The sequence below is a fragment of the Limulus polyphemus genome, unplaced genomic scaffold, assembly GCF_000517525.1.
Source record: "Limulus polyphemus unplaced genomic scaffold, Limulus_polyphemus-2.1.2 Scaffold3728, whole genome shotgun sequence".
Lineage (NCBI taxonomy): Eukaryota > Metazoa > Arthropoda > Merostomata > Xiphosura > Limulidae > Limulus > Limulus polyphemus.
In genome coordinates this window covers 100,521-111,788 of record NW_013669338.1, presented here as the reverse complement: position 1 = coordinate 111,788, position 11,268 = coordinate 100,521, and the positions used below count along the sequence as shown (strand labels likewise).

General features: G+C 34.3%; 1 long non-coding RNA gene across 1 annotated transcript; it reads right to left on the bottom strand.

The window, feature by feature from the left end:
• Positions 1-3,828: 3,828 nt before the first annotated feature.
• LOC111088423 lies at positions 3,829-9,425 on the bottom strand. Its single transcript, XR_002612945.1, has 3 exons — positions 8,924-9,425; positions 5,415-5,474; positions 3,829-3,896 (listed from the first exon to the last, which is right to left on the bottom strand). It is a non-coding gene; the product is annotated as an uncharacterized LOC111088423 (long non-coding RNA).
• Positions 9,426-11,268: the final 1,843 nt, after the last annotated feature.

The window sequence follows — 11,268 nt, the reverse complement described above, 5'->3', positions numbered from 1 at the left end:
ACTGTCAATGCAGAAATCTATAGTCAGCAACTAGAACGTTTAAATCAAGCCCTTCACCAGAAACGCCCTTCACTCGTCAATCGGAAATGTGTTTTTCTTCTCCACGACAATGCATGTCCACATGTGGCACGTTTGACGCAACTCAAGATTACAGAGTTAGGTTGGGAAGTTTTCCCCCCAACCGCCATATTCTCTAGATATGGCACCATCAGATTACCATCTTTTTTTTTCGCTGCAACACCATCTTAATGGGAAAACGTATGCTAATATGGAAGGTATTCAAGTTTTTTGCTTCAAAGCCAAGTGATTTCTTTAATCAGCGTAATAACAACCTGATTGTAAGATGGAAAAGCATCATCGATAAGAAGGGAGGCTATTTCATATAATAAATGATTGGTTATGATATATAAATTTTTCGGGTTTTTTCATCTAAAAAAAAGCAACATTAATTTCTTGACGACCTAATATATTCCGCTCATTGCGCGCGTCCCGTACAATAGTTTTTATGCTGTTCATTACGTGTGCGTCCGTACAATAGTTTACTTATGCTGTTCATTACGTGTGCGTCCCGTACAATAGTTTACTTATGCTGTTCATTGTGTGTGCGTCCATTAATGGAAAATATTTACTTCCTGAAGTACCTTCATACAGATAGCACTACTTTTGTTTTTATACGTCTACACAGCGTTAATGAAGTGTGTGTGTATATTTAGCATGTCTGTTTATCAGTGAAATATTTTGAGTTATTACAATGTTTAAGTGTAATATCTCACCTGTTCTTTCCACCTCGTGCTCCCACTACACCAATAAAGAATATATTTGATTAACCTCTTTTTGTTCCGCACCCGCAAATTGTGGATTTACGACTCATAAAAAAATCTCGTTCAGTGCGCTACACTATTCTTTATTATCATTACCCTTTTTTATGATAACCATACTGTTGACTGCTTTATGTAAGTTTTGTTAGATAAATATTTTTAATAACTACAACTCACAATTTTTGTTGTGACATATTAAACATGAGTACTTACTTTCATGGCATCATAACATTCGACAAAGTACGGCTATGACAGTGATACAGACAGTGTTTAAAAATATGAAATCTTTAATACTGAAACGTGACAACTACGGCTTTTCAAATACAAAAAAAAAAACAATCAGTTCCGAGTTAAATATAAACCGACACAATTTTTATCGAAGGAAATTGTTTTAAAAGTTTTTCAGGCTGTATTAAGTGAGACCAATCTTTTTCTAAATGCAGTCTTATCTAGCAGACTAAAAAACACATTTAAATGCTGTAGTGATGTATTTGAATCAGGAAACAAGGAAATCCAAGTTATAAATGTATGAAAACATGAAACCTTTCAAAGTAAACAGAGAAATGTGTATTTATTATTTTTCTTTTGACATTGACGTTAAGATGCTACTCGTTTCGTATTTTACAGAACCTTTCCTTATTCAAGTCGTAAAATGCAGCATTCCATTTGGTACAAGAACGGATCCTTATTTGGCCTAAAGTACACCATTGTATACTTTGTTTTCTACCTATCTAAACTGCTGAAAAGTGAAAATAATCAAAACATCCACAAAAAATGTTCCGTATTTCTAGCAGTCCACGTGGCAATACTAACTCGCATAACCATAAAAACTGGTACAAACTAATGTTACTATTACAGAGGAAATAATTAATTAAGCACTCATTTATTAGATATCTTGGTCCTTTTTTCTCAAAGAGTACAAGCTTTGTTTTTCTGCACTTTCACTCACAGTTCAGTTACACTTTACTACTTCATCTATAGAACAATAAGTTCGGTTAGAAATGATTAAAAACACCTTAGGTGTGAAAAAAAAAGGTGTGGCCAAAAAAGGATTGAACATGCGACTTAAAGGAATGAAATCAAAACTGGCTGCCAAACTGGTAGTTATACTTATAGCATTGATAAGAATTTTACAACAAATATTCATTCATTAGTTTGCCAGGCCGCGTTTTTTGTTCAACTGATGGTATGATGGTGGGTAAAACAAGTTACTCTCTCAATCCTTGTTTAACTGCACCTTTTTTCACACCCAACGAATTTTTAATTAGATATTATGACCTTTTTGTGAATATACACTAACAAATCACAGCAAGTAATAAAGTAACACTTGATAGTAACCCACATTAGCTTCAGGATCCCAACCCTGTTATTCGGAACAGACCTTTACTTTACAGAACCAATCAGATTCTTTAAAATCTATGTTGGTAGTTTTCCTCTCTAAAACGGTGTTAATAGCTTCCTTTATAGTAACGCTATGGAAACTAGATTAACAGTTTCTTGTTATCACCCACATAACCCGGTACAGCCGTATCAAGCATCATTATTTTACGCTAAGTGCTTAAGCTAATATCACGTGACACTAAACGCTCTTTAATTAGGAGAATTTCATAATATCTAGCAAATTTGTGCTTATTATAAGTTGGCAATAAATAATAACCCGTCCACCCGTATGATTCTTTTGAGCTGGAAACTGCTAATCTAGTTTGTTTGGCCTAACCAACACATATATCTCCACGTGCTTTAACCCTATGGTTTCGCTGCTCTGAATCATCCGTCTTTAATCCGAATGACAAAAAAAAAGGCCCACCTTTACTCTTAGCTGTAGCCATAGTAAAAATTTCTGACCGATAGCTCACGTGACTTATTGCGTAGGCTTGCGCAAAAAAGTTTGGTCAAAATTGAGCGTTTTTTAAAAAATAATTTTGCATATGTAGCTTATATTTAGACCAAATCTGACAAAACTATAGATTGTATAGATCTATCAGTGTATTAAATTAGAAAAAAAAATCCATGAAAGTTAAGTATGTTTATATATCAATTAAAGTTTCCGCACTTTCGGCGCGAAGAAAAAAAAAAGAAGAAGAAACTCAACCACAATTGGAGATTTTATATCTCCTGTATTTCTTTATAGATTGCCTTGAAATTTGGTACGTAAAGTAACACTCCAGTGGAGCACATCCACTGAAAATATGTGATAGTTTGGATTACCACAGTCCGAGCTACAGAAAGTGGTAAATTACTAAACTATCACTTGTTAATAACACACAATGTGTACTGCAGATGGTTTTGGCCGCACGACACACTACCGTGTTTTGATTTACTGCTACAATAACCAAACCATTTAACTCAGGCAAAACCAATTTTAAGGTAATTCTCTTTTTCAGTTCAGTTATATATATTTTTATTCTCAAAGTTTCACACCTGAATCTGATTGTAATCTGTACTGCTCTTACTTAGCTTCAAATTTTTAAAAGTCTGGTCTTATGTTTTACTCGTGCATGAGCCCCCCAATGGCACAGCGGTATGTCCGCGGAATACGCTAGAAACCGAGTTTCGATACCCGTGGTGGGCAGAGCACAGATAGCCCATTGTGTAGCTTTGTGCTTAATTACAAACAAACAAATACCTGTGCACGAAATGTTACTATTCTTGACATCTATCCACCACATAGAAGTTCTATAATTTATCATAATAACTCAGAATATTTTATAAAATTTCTAAGTAACCGAGTAGTTTGTAAGTGAAAAGAAAAAACAAACAAACCTAGACCTTTTTGAAAGATTTTGTAATTATTTATCCAAGTTACAGTGTTTCATCGTGCTAAAAACAATTAAAGGAATACAAAAGAAATGCACAGTTTAATAACATATCAACATTTCACTTTCGGCTAGTAACAATGCAAAGTGGAACTCTACCATGACAACTGAAAACTAACGTTTCCATTATCTCAAACTTGCCATACGTAAAACGGTGAGGGGACCATTTATTAATACACAGAACGATAGATTACCTTGTCAGCTTCTGTTTGATGACCCCAGATGGCCAAAGCGATCAGGAGTATCACAATGCCGCATCTTCCTGCAAATATATTTTAAGTCTATTCTTAAAGATTACTTGAAATGATAACGGTAAGATCACAACCATCTTGAAATACTATGACAGACATTTTGTTTTACTTATTATTACTGCTAGTTTCTTCTGTTGTAAAAATTTGTTAATATTACAAAAGCGTAAGTACGCCCAACCTTGGGAACTAGCAGGTACTGTATATAGTAACCTTGTGATATTTTGTATCATGTGGTACTTCTTACAAAAACTGATATTTATATACATCGAAAATCATTTTACCAGAATCACAACAAACCGAACAAGTGTACGTGTTTATATATATATATATATATACTAGAAACATGAGCTTATCTAAGTTTACTTTACAAAATAACAAATAAAACTGCATACATAATTTGTTTGGAATTGATACAGTTCTAATAAAGTAAAACATTTTTTAATTAGTAAAACGACAACAACAAGGACTGAGAATCGTGGCAATTAACAGTTGATACACGATATAATAATCCCAAGGTTCGGGCTCTAGCGTTAAATGACAAGAGAACCGTTCATTACAGTTGTGGAAAATTAAAAAAATAATGTTAATTTCTTACGCTGCGTATACGTTCTCGTGTGAACTTGAGCACTATTATTTCCACAGTTTGGCGCATTGTTGTATTCAAGTCGGTACAACGAATCCGAGTTAAATGAAATGAACAAAGCGGTCAGACGATAATCTATTTTTATCTATTTCTGTGTCACGCAGAGTGAAAACCAAAACACTATCTATTTGTAAACAAAAAACAATGCCTTAGCGTTTTGCATTTCTAACTTAAAATGTGAATTTCCATTACAATTCACTGAATCTGTCAACAAATAAACAGATCCATAAGGTATTTTCGTTGGTGCCCTCTGGTGACAAAATACAAATTATACGCGTTAACCATTTCCTTGGCTGATTAAATTTAGCCGAAGTGATTTATTTAGATTAATACTTCTTTTCTATTATCACTAATATTTGTAATGACTCGTCTCCTCAGTATTTAAGGTAAAACATTTTGAATTAAAAAAAATTAACCATACTCGTACTTTTCCGGTGGTTACATTTTAAGGAAAAATATCACTTTACACTTGAAATTGAAAGCGATTATGTAAAACTGAACAACAAAAACTGTAAAACTGAACAAAAATTGAATGAATCGAAATAAAGAATGCGATAAAATACAGATAAGATAGTAATTTTAAATGTTATCAAACAAGACTCATCAGTACTTCTGTTTTACTGGCTTTAAAAATTTGATGCACTTTACTAACAAGTATGCGCACACATGTGCTTGTACTCATCCAAGGCGTATTAGTAATCTTTCAAAATATGCAAGAATAAAAAATATTAGTTTCCTCCAACAGGTGGCTAACAAAAATCCCAAACGACCTCAATATAACGTGCAAGCTACCAGTAAAGCACAACTAGCTTTGAAGACGTATAAACAAAATGCACCATTATCTTAATTATGCGAACTTCGAACTTTAATTGAAAAACAAACTCACCTTTAAACGCTCGGCATCTCTGTGACATGGTTTTTTTTTTCAACTACCGCATGGCGTTACCTAAGATGTATACAAAATACTGTTTAATTAATAACCATGCAAGTCCTATAATTTGGTTGCATAATTTTACACTGCTGAACATATAAACGCTTATCTCCCCCTCCTCCCAATAATACAAAGATTTAAGATTTTAAAACATTGGATATATACACACACATATACATGTGATATTGACATATCAAACTCGGTGTAAATCCCAGGAATGATCAAAAACATTTTATGGAGTCGTCTGTGTAAAATAAACTACTCACAAAAATTAAAGGATAATGAGGTTTGTATAAATTTTTATATTTTTAGGTTATTAAGTTTTTGTTTTTTTTAAACTTAGCATGCTTATTGTAGACGGTTACTACCTAGGGTTTGCCAGTTTTTGCACCAATGATTCCTTAGTTTGGCCTTTATGATAAATGACTCAAATTCTGCAAAGCAAACGGCTAGTTTTGACTGATTAGTAAAGATGTTCACTGTTGAGATAATGCTGGGTTTATTAATATTTATGTTGGTATTGACTTTTGCAAAGAGTGTGCAAGTTGTTAGAAACCATTTAACTCAAATTTAAGTTTGCATAGCCGTGACACTGCTACAAGAGGGCTGCAGCCCGGACTGAGGTGGAACAGGTCATGTTGGGTGTCACAATATGTGGTCAGTAAATTGTGGTGGTGCAGATACCAGGCCCGAAAAGAATACACCAGGAGCCCAGGCCAGGATCGTAAAGGGGCTACAGGTACAGTAGACGACCGATATCTACGGAATTAAGCCCTTGGAAACTGCACCAGCAGAGCGTAAGGGCCTTAGGAACGAGCTTCAGCAAACCACTGGAATGCGTGCATCGTGCTCAACAGTCAGGAACAGGCTTCACGAGGCTGGGTTCAGATCCAGGATAACAGTTAAATACCCTGTACTAACCCCAAGATACCACACAGCCCAGCTGGCATTTGCTCAGGAACATGCCACCTGGATTTTTCAGCAACTGATCCCTGTACAGTTTATAGATGAGAGTAGGTTCTGTGTATCTTCAAGTGATCGATATGCGAGGTTCTGGAGACGTGAGGGCGATATGTGGTTTGTAACAATGTCCACCGTTATATCTTTGGGGATGATTCAATCATGGTCTGGGATTGCATCTGCATACAAAGCTCTATGTAGTGGATGAAGGACCCTTGACAACAAGATGTTACGTGAATAAGATCTTGCTAACCATTGTTCCTTCTTTTGTTGGTACTGTTGGAGATGAGTTCGTGTATCAGCAGGAAAAAACTCCGTCCTCCCACCGCCAGGATCACACGGCAATTTTTCAGAATAAAAAAAAGTTACTAGACTGGCCTAAATCACCGTACCTAAATCCGATTGGGGAACGTGTAGGACTTGCTAGGGAGAGCAATTAGAGACAAACAACCTACTTCTATGACTGTTCGGAGGTCAGAGATGCCCTCATAGAAAAGTGGACTATGCTACCCCAGCAAGTCATACAAAATGTCTTCAACAGTATGGGAAGCAGGTGTAGAGAGGCTATAAACAATAGATGAAGACCTAATAGCTGCTAAGGACCGAGTTAAAATTTTCAAATTCGATGATGAGGAACCCACTTTGAGACTAATAATGGCTGGAGACGGCTTGAATGGGTAATGAAGAAAAACTTTAATATGTTTAACATAACAGCAAATGTACAACGTTTCGACAAGGTTTTGTCATCATCAGGTACCTGATATGTTAAACTTATATTAAAGTTTTCTTCATTACCCATTCAAGCCGTCTCCAGCCATTATGAGTTAAAGTTTGTTCAACACAAAAAACAATTTTTTCTTTAATATTTGTGCAGCCAAATATTGGTATTTTTTTATTAATTTTGCTTTATTTTTCATTTATAAATGAACTTTTCGACTTGCTTGTTATTGTTTACCTGTGATATTTGAAATAAACAAGTTTCGTCAATATTGAACGTCACCCTGTGTTTTTCTTCAAATTAAGAAAAAAAATCAAATCCTCATTATCCTTTAATTTTTGTGAAAGTACAACAGTAATTAGTAGGGTCAATTGTAATATATTTGTTTGTTTGTTTTCCTTTATAACCAATAAGTTATTAGACCCAGTAACCAACAGTTGTTACATAGTTTAGAAAAATATATTCGAAAAGCCTATGGGTTTCCAAACCCCATCGGTAATTCTAAGGTAATTTTTTTTGTTATTGTTATTATTTTAGCACAAAAGTACACACGGCATTCTGCGCTATATCCACAGCGGGGAATCGAACCATGGATTTCAGCCATGTAAGCTTACGTTACCACGAAATTATGGCTACGAGCATATAAATTATATCTAAAAGTATAAATTTGAAAATAAACAAGTTTTAAAAACTACTGTACAAATCACATTATTAGTAAGCAATATAGTAACAACAATTAACATGGGAAAATGACATGTACAGTATACATACACAAATACGCTATACGTGATGCGGGGAGCACCAAAATGCAGGCTTAGAGGGGGGCAAGAAGAAGTTTGCGCATTACTGCTTAAGTTTATCACTATCAGTATCATTCAGTATTAGGCCAAGTAAAATACAAATCATGTTTAGCGTCCGGAGTTTTCGAAAAAAAGAAGGGGGGTCTTTTTTAAATGACCTCTTTTAAAGAACATATGCACTTTTTTTTTCATTTTATGATTGTTGCTTGTTTTCAAAGGCTCCATGTCAAACAGAAGTCTTCTTTGTTTTCATTTTTTCATCAAAACGATAAAAGAATTGATGACAAATAAAGAAAAAGGGCAAAATGAATCAACTGCGTTCATCTGATTTTTTTATTCAGAAGTCTTCGTTTCTTTGTATGATCGAAAAAACTAAAAAAAAAGAAAAAAAATCGCCAAAAATATAGTGGGCGGCGGCTGCAAAAAAAAGGAAAGCGGGAGGGGACGCTAAACATGTATTTTTACTTGGCTTTAGATACAACTATGCGCAGATAGCCCTTCTGTACATTTGCTCCAACATCCGAAAAACTTTTTATTTATCACAATACTTTTTAATATTTACATACCTAATGAAAAATTACTGTAGATCAGCTTAATACAAGACATAGATACAGACGTTTATTAATATTATTGAAACTTACCTGGCAATTTAATCTACAGGCTATCGTTACACACACACACACACACACACTAAAATGCTAGTGATACTCGCTAACAGTAACAGCTAACTTTTCTATTTTTATTTTCAAAACGAGAGCCAAAACTCGAGCACTTTCAAATAGTTGACTATTCTTCTTCAGGAGAATAGAGGATTATGTTTAATGAGTGTGATGAAATATATACGTGCTAACTACTTAACCTGGTTTTCTATTATTACATATACTTCGATTTCGAGAGTTGCTGTCTTTTCTACTCAACCAAAACATCACAATATTACCTTTTCAACGAAGAAGAAACAATAACCCTAAGATTACGAGTAAACTTACCTTCTAACACTGTAAGTTGTAACAGTAACACTCAAGATGTTCGTATTTTCAAGGCAGTATTGATCTTTGTTAGTATTAAATATCTGGATATATAAAACGAACTTGAGCAAGATTAGACGTTACCGTCTCTGTGAGAGTGAACGTGTTTTTGTATGCATAGTTCTAACGCTCTGCTAACCTTGACATCTTTTTGTTTCCCCCTGCAGCTATTGAAACGAATTCTTCAGTACCCACAAAGGCTATCTGTATGGCATTCCGAAGACAAACAAGTAGATCACGACAGAATTACAGTTCCGCGGCAACGTGCAGTGGATTATCGGGTGCAACTCTTTACATATGTGAAGGAATCAGAGTTTGTGAAGAAAACGCATGAACACCCTAAATACGCCCATCCTTGCAACTGTAGTCTCACTGTTTAAGTCTCCGATTTAGTATGCAGAATCGTGAAAAACGAACCATGCACTCACAGTTCAAACTACTCACTATTCCCAGCATCCATTTTGTTGTTTTAATCATACTGAACTTTTGTCGAACAAGAATCCTATGTCACGTTCTATGAACTTTGAGCCATCTAGTGACTGCGCATACATACTATTGTCAAAAACGAAAGGCAAATAAACTGGCAATAAACACAGGATGTTTTGTCTAAATTCAATTCTAAAGGTGAAAGAAAACGTTTGCACTTTCTTACATTAGCAACAATTGTGAATATTCACAACTGTCTTTAACAGACAAGTAAAGTAAAACTGACGAAGTTTAACCAAATGACTTTGCAAAAATACGTCAATGTTATGCAAATAATAGTAATATCAGTATTAATCTTTGTTTTATTTTTTTACAAGTACTATATTTCTTACCAAAGGTCGATATGAATACGCCTTTTAAGGGTCCCAGTTCACGTACACTTTCTAGGAGCGAGAGTTTAGGGGAGACCGAAAATTTTGAAATCTACATTGATGAAGTATTTCCGCATACCTCTGGGCCGAACTTAGCCGCTTAAGTTGTTGTTTTCAAAGTACTGGTTATGAAATGAAAGACGTTGTTGCAATATCTAGTAGCTTCACTGGATAACTTTGGTTCTTTGTTTTTAACTCATTAAATCAAAATTAAAGGACTCGATTCTTTTAAACTATTATAAGCTGTTGGTTATGTTTGGGTGATGTATTTTTCGTTGTTGAGCGTTTTAAGTTTTATACAGATTAAAAGGTAAAATTCAATACCTGTAAGGGAGAGGGACAGCAGTTAGCAATTGTTTCAGTATGTCACATTTTTTTGTTTGTTTGTAAGTTAGTTTTGAGTTGTATTCATCAGTAACCTTTTTAAGAAAAATGTATGAAATAAATCATATGAAAATGTACAAGTCAAGAAGGAAACATATGAACAATAAAAGATTTAGTTTTTCCATCAAAGAATCATTAAGTTAACTAATTTTTCTCTCCTCTACTGTTTCGTTGCTTATATGGTATGTAGATATTTGCATAAGCAAAGACTCCCAATCTGTTAAAGTAGGTCGTCCCAGAACTGATGATGAACTCGAGGGTTGGCAGGTTTCGGGGTTTGTAAGTTGTCTAAGCTTGTGCACATAGTTGTAGAACATAAGGATACTTTAAAACTTGAATTATAACAGGTATCTAGATTTACACAAAGTTTCACTACTAATAATACAAAATGGTTAAACACTTATATTGGTTAACTATAATAAAAAACTAATGTTCCATTTAATATGAAACTTGTACTTTTTAAATCAACACTAATAACAATATTTAATATTAAATACGTATGGTAAGTAATTATATTTTCCAGGCGTATAAATTGAAACGTTAACCCCTGAAATACCTAGTTAGGGCTAGCAACAGTTCTGTACTGTTATTTTGGTATTTGACTTGTGTTTTAGTGAAACATGTTTTTTTGTTTTGTTTTTCTGCTGTTAGAAAAACTTTTGCCACTTAGTATTCAAGCTCAACCATAAGATAATCTAAGGCCACAATAAACATATTCATACTTCAAGTGACGAACAGTAAATAAAGTATTTTGCCAAATAAATAAGGTTAATGTGCCAAACTTCTTCGCTCTATTTTTTTCGTGGTGGGGGGGGGGGTATAGACAACTTGCATTTATGATAAATTAGGTTTGCGGGTAAAATAACAAAATTATATAATGACTAGGACAAATGCTATGGAAACAGAGGGTTTCGTAAGACTGCTAATATTTACATTGTTACGTCTGTGTTCGTTTGTTAATTTCCCGTATGATTTATTTCGGATGAAACTTTAGCGATACAAGTCCTTTCTTAAATAAATAGTTTATTCTATCTCAGTACAACTTTGCAATATACTTAATTTCCA